This window comes from Rhipicephalus sanguineus, chromosome 8 (genome assembly GCF_013339695.2).
Source record: "Rhipicephalus sanguineus isolate Rsan-2018 chromosome 8, BIME_Rsan_1.4, whole genome shotgun sequence".
In the NCBI taxonomy this organism is placed as follows: Eukaryota; Metazoa; Arthropoda; class Arachnida; order Ixodida; family Ixodidae; genus Rhipicephalus; species Rhipicephalus sanguineus.
Genome location: NC_051183.1, coordinates 166,633,579 through 166,640,894, shown reverse-complemented (window position 1 = coordinate 166,640,894; position 7,316 = coordinate 166,633,579).

Below are 7,316 nucleotides of genomic sequence, written 5' to 3'. Positions count from 1 at the left end.
GCTCATAATCTTAAGAAGGTTGCTACAAGGTTCAATGTTCCTGTGGTCTTCTCGGCGCCACGCAAATTGTCCAGCGTTTGTAGGCAAGTAATGAAACCTGGTGATACGAAACGTTGCAGTGATATTAAGCATGAGCATCCTTTTGGGAAGTGTTGTGTCGGTGCGGTATATTTGATTCCTTTGAGCTGTGGCAATGTATACATCGGCCAAACAGGCCGATGCATTAATGTTCGGTTACAGGAACATGCGCTGTCCATCAAAAATGGTGCGGGCTCGCATCTGCCATTTCATTGTAAATCTTGTGCATGTGTGCCCCTATTCTCATCCAGGAAAATCTTAAAGCGAAGATGTGACGCAGTCGCAAGAGAACTGGCTGAGGCCTATTTCATTAAATTGTACAGAGTGGGTGTGTCAGCGTTCCCTCTATCGTCCTGCACAGCAGTGAGTTTGTTTTTTTGCAAGATCGCTTTTGATTCCGGCCGTCTGCGCATGTGTGTAATGGCATATATATTGAGTGTCTTTTCGAGAATAAACCAGTTGGTAGTGTGCGCTTGTATACGTCTCTTCTTCCTGTTTCGTCCTTGTCCCTTTTTGCGCCACCGTCTAATACTTTAACTATGCACCAACTAGCCCCGCAACAAATTTTATTGCCCAATTATCACCTAGCGCTCCGCCCTGTGCGCCACAGGTGTTTCGATAACCCATAACAGCCTTACGTCCTCAAGGGTGCTTCAGGTAAAGCAGTAACCCTTACGCAAACTAAAAGGCCATTTGGGGAAGTAAAAGAACCTTACACGTCTATATTTACTCATTCTTGTTAGGCAAAAGGGTGTTTTCCTTGCATGAAATCCCTTTAGGGGTGCAAAACACTTTACGGTGATACTTTAACAATCTGTAGCGACGACGGTGACTATGTTCACCATTAGCAATCTAAAGGCAACTTTAGTTCAAATTACTAGCACGACGGGCTAAACAAGGCCTACAAGAAAGCGTGTCATCTGGACAGGCAATCAGCACTAACTAGAAAACAATGTAAAGCGCAATCCGACCAGTCACGAGCATCTATAGCAAAATACTCATGGGCGCTCCCAAACCTAAATATCCTCCCCAAGTAATATCCAATATTAGCAAGCAACGAGCGCCTTAGGGAAGCGTTTCCCGAAAAACCAAGGAAAGAACTTTAAAGACATGTTGGTGCACGCAATAGTAAACCTCGTTCTACAGCCCACATAAGATGCAAACACTTTCAAAATGACGTTATACTTAAAAGCACCGGAAGCGACTATGTCTATGATATTGTCACGTGGATCGTGACGTCGCAAAGGTAGCACTCGGCTTGTCCAAGATCAAACTCTTTATCTGGCCGAACTTATGGCCGGGAATCTGAAAGTCAAACTACAGGAATACACGCTGTACACTGATAGCGGCGAACAGGGCGTCGGCCGTCGAAAAACTGCTCATGGCTGGAACGCGCCGTCTTTTATACATGACGCATAGAACTTTCCAGTCGTATCACAGGTGGGTGCGCAAGCTCTGGAATAATCTACACTGTTCGCGTCCAGCGCGTAACTTTAACGAAGTGACCTACAACAATCGCGAAGCTTCTCGAACTGCGGCGCGGTCAGCGTCGAGCGTTGCTAAAGCGGGCGTGGCATTTGCCCTCCTCTGAAAAAGCATCGTCCCGATGCTTGTCACAGAATATAAAAGAGGAAAAACAAATACATACACAAATAAATACCAATAACAAAGAAAATTTGCTAACGGACAAAAAACGGTGTGGCACACCTTTTCTTCTTGTTCTGGCACGACACACTTGGGACATGAACTGGTAGTGGGTGGTCTGCTGAGGAGAAAGAAGAAGTAGTTGGAACGATGGCGGAGATGCATTAATAAACCGCGCTGTGTATTTCGGAATCGCGTTTCAGAGTGCTACATTTACTGGTGACCCCGGACTACGAACGCGACCTCCCATGGAGCAGCATGAGAATCTCGACGGCCTCAGCCCTGGTACCGCTGCCACTGCGCCCGGCCATGTATCCTCTTCGGGTGTTGTTGGAGGTACTACTACCATAACGCTACCACAGCTGTGGCTTGCTGATCCCTCCTAATGGTTCTGTAGCGAGAGAGAGACGAAGACGTGAAGGCGGCCGAAGTGACCGTGCCGAAATCTCGCCACTTTTATTCGAAGGCCCTAGTACCAGCAGAGCGGCAGCGGCTGCCGGCGTGCAGCCTCCAGGAGCGTGAGCACGTTCCTAACTGCTCGCGCCTCGAGCGCTAGGCATGAGCTGCGCGAGAGACGCGGCACGGTGGTTGTAAAACGACAATGATGATGAATGGCGATGATGATGACGCTACAGATTACTCCCCTCCGCAGAAATGAAGCCGAAATGAAAAAAAAAACGATGGGGGCGTATATACAAGAATTTTGCTATCGCGAGACAAGAGGGTCCGTGAGAAGTCCAGGTCGTGAACGTGCAAGGACCTTCGGGAACCGGTAAGTCTCTGGCGGGCGGCTCTGGGAGAAGCGCAGCAGATGAAGAACCGGGCGAAAGTACGCTGTGGTCGTACCCAAGTGGGTCCCACGGCGACTTGATGGGGCCTTTGGGTAGCGCACTGGTTGTCGCGAGTGAGCGCGGCTGAGAGAGGTGCCCGCAGATGCAGTTGAGGGCGGGTGCAGATGTCCTTGCAGTCGTCGGCGCAGCATTGACCACTGGGTCATATGACGGGGGGCACGTCGACGCAAGTGCGTATCGCTCACATGACGACGCACGAAGGGATGTCTCCGCAACGCATAGATACCCTTCAGGGAGATGGCTGCACCGCGTGGTAGCGTTGAAAGGCGGGTGTGAAGCTTCTGCGGTGTTTGGCGTCGAGCGCGGTGGCTTCGTCGACGTAAAGTCGCGTGCGGTAGACATGTGTGGCGGTTGGGCGTCGTTGCCGTTGCAACCAGTGCGCCTGCGTAGCGGTCACTTGTCGGGTGGATGGTGTCCTGCGTCAAGGGCTCCGCAGGAAACCTGTGGTGAAGCTGAGCAGGCGTGGTCTCTGCTGCAGGTTCGGACGGCGAACCTGTGCTTGTGGAAGCCCCTACGGTGGTCGGCTCACGAGGGCTCGTGCGCAGGTCGGCATGCTGAATGTCTGCCTCTGTGGCTGGCGTGGCATATGCGGTCAGCTCTGGCGTATGCTGACCAGGCACGTCGTCCTCAGGCGCATCAGTCATAGTCGCAGCGTCTCGGAAGTTCGGCCATCGGTGGTTAGGGCCTGGGACTTCGGCTGCGAGAGACTGCGAGGGCGAGGCTGGTCGCTGCTGGCAAGATGCGCACAGTGTCGAGGTCGATGGAAAAACGGGTTCGTCGGACATCATCGCTGGCGATGCCTCCGCAATTGGGGGTCGTATAGCGGGCGGGACGATGTCCCTGTCTATGGCAGACTCCACGGCGTGCGGCGAGATAGCCGTCGTGGAGCCTGACGTGGCAGAAGTGCCATGGGCCATGGAGGTCGGGAAAGATGTGCAGATGGCCGGCACGTCTGAAGGACCATGGGCAGAGGCTGTCGAAAAGACAGAGCTCTCAGTGGAGTGGCCGATGGCAGCAGGCACTTCCTGTACCTCGTCGGGCGGGTGGTCGGGCGCAGGAATCGATGCGCTGGTGGCCTGACGTGAGGTCGGAGGAGTCGTAGACGGGGAAGGTAGGTCGTGGTCATGGGAGGGCTGCGGGCCGGGTGGTGCCGCTCGCGTTGACGGAGGGGATACCCGGAACTCACGGGTCCCCGGTAGCGGGCGGTACGTCTCGCCGTAGCGGGCCAGCACCGCAGCGCAGAGGTCGTCATATGGCTGCGGGCTGGAGGACGACGCGGCGGACAGATGACGCAGCTCAGCCGGGATGGCGTCAAGCATAATGACGTGCATGAGTGGCTGCGCGGTGACGCCATTCACCGCGAGGCAGGCGTCAAGCTGCATAAACCACGCTCGGGGGTAGGCCGGGTGAAACGGCGGAACTGGAGGGCAGAGTCGCGGAAGCATGGCAGGGGGCCGCTCGGCGAGGGGCGTGTTCTCCGGGTCACCAATTGTAGCGAGAGAGAGACGAAGACGTGAAGGCGGCCGAAGTGACCGTGCTGAAATCTCGCCACTTTTATTCGAAGGCCCTAGTACCAGCAGAGCGGCAGCGGCTGCCGGCGTGCAGCCTCCAGGAGCGTGAGCACGTTCCTAACTGCTCGCGCCTCGAGCGCTAGGCATGAGCTGCGCGAGAGACGCGGCCCGGTGGTTGTAAAATGACGATGATGATGAATGGCGATGATGATGACGCTACAGTTCATTCAAGTCCAGAACAATTCCGCATTCATCGCATCACGTCAGAAGTTCGCAAGCATGAGCTACTCGTTGCAGCTTTGCCGCCACATGCAATGGCCGAAATATGGGACATCCTCGTGGGCCCGCCTGGGGAAACTCCATATACGACAGAATGTCAGAAGGGCCTGGGGGCCCACCTGCACCACTGTCAAACAGGCTCTTCTTCATCGACTCGTTCCGCCTAAGCATCGGCGCATTCAGCAACTTCTGTGCAACGAAGATCTCGGGGACCGCCGTCCCACACAGTTTCTACGACACCTGCAACACCTGCTTGGGGACCAGCCGGACTGCTCGGAAACATTTATACTACGTGAGTTGTTTCTATAGCGTCTTCCACCTACCGTGCGAATGGCTCTTGTCCCAGCTCAGGATAAGACTCTGTCGGAGCGGGCAGAAATGGCCGATGACATGATGGACGTTGCTCCGGCAGTCATAAACGCTGCCCACACCTCTCCGATTTCCGAAGCAGATTCCCTTCGAGAAACGGCAAAAGATCTCGCAGCTGAAGTCGTCAACTTGCGTCTGCAATTGCTGAGCATTCGCGACTTAAATGACCAGCCTCGTCCACACCGACTATCTCTCACGTCGCCTACTCAGCAACGGCCCCTCCACCAGCCCGAGCACCGCTTTTCATCGCAGAACACATGCTACTATCAGCGGCGTTTTCGTGCCGCGGCTCGTAGATGTGTGCCACCCTGCTCATAGCGCATGGGAAACGCTCAGGCCGATCGTCAATAACAGCGGCGGGCGATCAAGGCCAAGCATCAAGCCGCCTCTTCCACATCACCGACAGAACCACAGGTCTTCGCTTGCTGGCGGACACTGCAGCAGAAGTCAGCATAATTCCAGCGTCCAAAACTGACCGGCGTCTCCACGAGAAGTCAACTTCTTTACAAGCGACCAATTCTTCTGTCATTGCAACTTACGGCCAGAAGTCTCTGACCCTTGATCTCCATCTCAAGAAGAAACTACAGTGGTTATTTTGGATAGCAGAGGTACGCTACACAATCTTAGGCGCCGATTTTTTAAGGCATTTTCATCTCCTGGTAGATATGAACCGCTGTCGCCATGTAGATACCCCGGTAGCACACATGGTCTAGAAAACGTTTTTTTAGCGATAAATGGGATAAAACGGATTCTAAACCAATTTCGACGTTTTAAAAACGTCACAGAAAATCCGTATTATATCCGTTTTTGATAACGTCTTGAAAACGCATTTTTAAAGACCATTTTGGTCTGCAATGTATGTTTTAAGACGTTTGTTCGACGCTAAACCAATTTCGACGTTTTAAAGACGTCGCAAAAAATCCGTATTATATCCGTTTTTGACAACGTCTAGAAAACGTATTTTTTAAAGACCATTTTGGCCTGGAACGTATATTTCAAGACGTTTGTTAGATTCTAAACCAATTTCGACGTTTTAAAAACGTCACAGAAAACCCGTATTACATCCGTTTTGATGACGTCTAGAAAACGCATTTTTTAGGACCATTTTGGTCTGGAACGTATATTTCAAGACGTTTGTTCGATCCTAAACCAAATTCGACGTTTTAACAACGTCTTGTTCGTGACGTCTAGAAGACGCACTTTATAAGACGTTCTGTCGCCCAGCAGCGGACCGCGCTCCACTTGGCCCATGCATGCATGGGCATGCATGAACCACCGCGAATTGAAATTTGAACTCGTGCCTGCGCACGCCATTTCCCATTGTGATAAAGAAAGTAACGCGCCAAAGGATAAAGGCGTGTCGGTGTCTACATTGCATCAGCAATAATGAAGACTTCAAAGTTCGTTAAGCAGTAATCTTTACGTAATTTACTGTAATTTACTCGCAGCGATAACCGCCTAACTTCCGCACGAAGGCCTTAGCGCTGACTGTATCCATCCACGCGGCCGTTGCTTCTGCGATGTCACTTAAGCTCGCCGATTTCGCATGGGCGGTCGAGCTCACCGGTCATGTACTCTTTTGCTATATTTCGTGCTTGTGTCGTGGTTCGTGGAGGCTATAAACGCAGCTGTGAAGAAACTATACTTCTATGCGTGGTAAACTTGTGGACCCGAATGCAAGTATGTCTCTGTGGAGCGACTGTTACTCTGACTGATGGTTAGAGTCCCGTAAGATTCTCTGCGGAAAAATTCACTTATCAGCTTGCGCGCGGGACGCTCTCGCAACTTCATTTCTTCTATGCTCGAAGGACGGGCGTGGTTACTTTGATGTGCGATTAGTTTTCTGTGGATTTGCGTATATGACAGAAGCCATGGGCTTCTGTCATTTTTGAAGGTAAGTTCATTTTTACTGCATTTGCGCTCAGAATTTGAGAACTATGGTAAATGAAAAAGCGTGTTCCATTGCATTGCGAGCTGCATATCCGACATGTTTCAGCAGTACGCTACTGCGGAATTTATTCAGCATACATGATAAAGCTGTCTAAACGTAAATCCACGTCACGGTTTCCGTTCATGCTCGAACGAACATGAGCGAAAACCATATTTATATTTGTTAACCTAATTTCAGTAAAATTACTGTCTTTTCTTGGCCGCTTGATGAGGTAGTTTCAAGATACACATTAGCGTAAGCTACGTTTGCCGCGTAAGAAGCAGTTTTAGAATAGGGTACGCAAAGATAGCGTTCGTTGAGCGCATATGCTATTCCGCCACTTGACGTGAGTACGCGAGAGGATGGCGTATGACGCATGCGGAGTAGCCAGTTTTACAATGGAATATGCAGATAGCGTTTGTTGCGTACGTAGCGTATAACGCATGCGCAATGGCGATGAACGCTAACACAAAGCTTCGCGCACCCAATTTTAAAACTGCATTGTTGGAAGTTACGGCATGTGTCATCTGTTTTATTGTGTCACTGAAGTTTGTGGATGAGAGAATCTTTGCAGCGACATCGTACTGGTTCATGGTTTCTTCCACAGTACTAGCTGCATGTAACGAGAGGCTGGGCACGCTTTTCCGTTAGTTG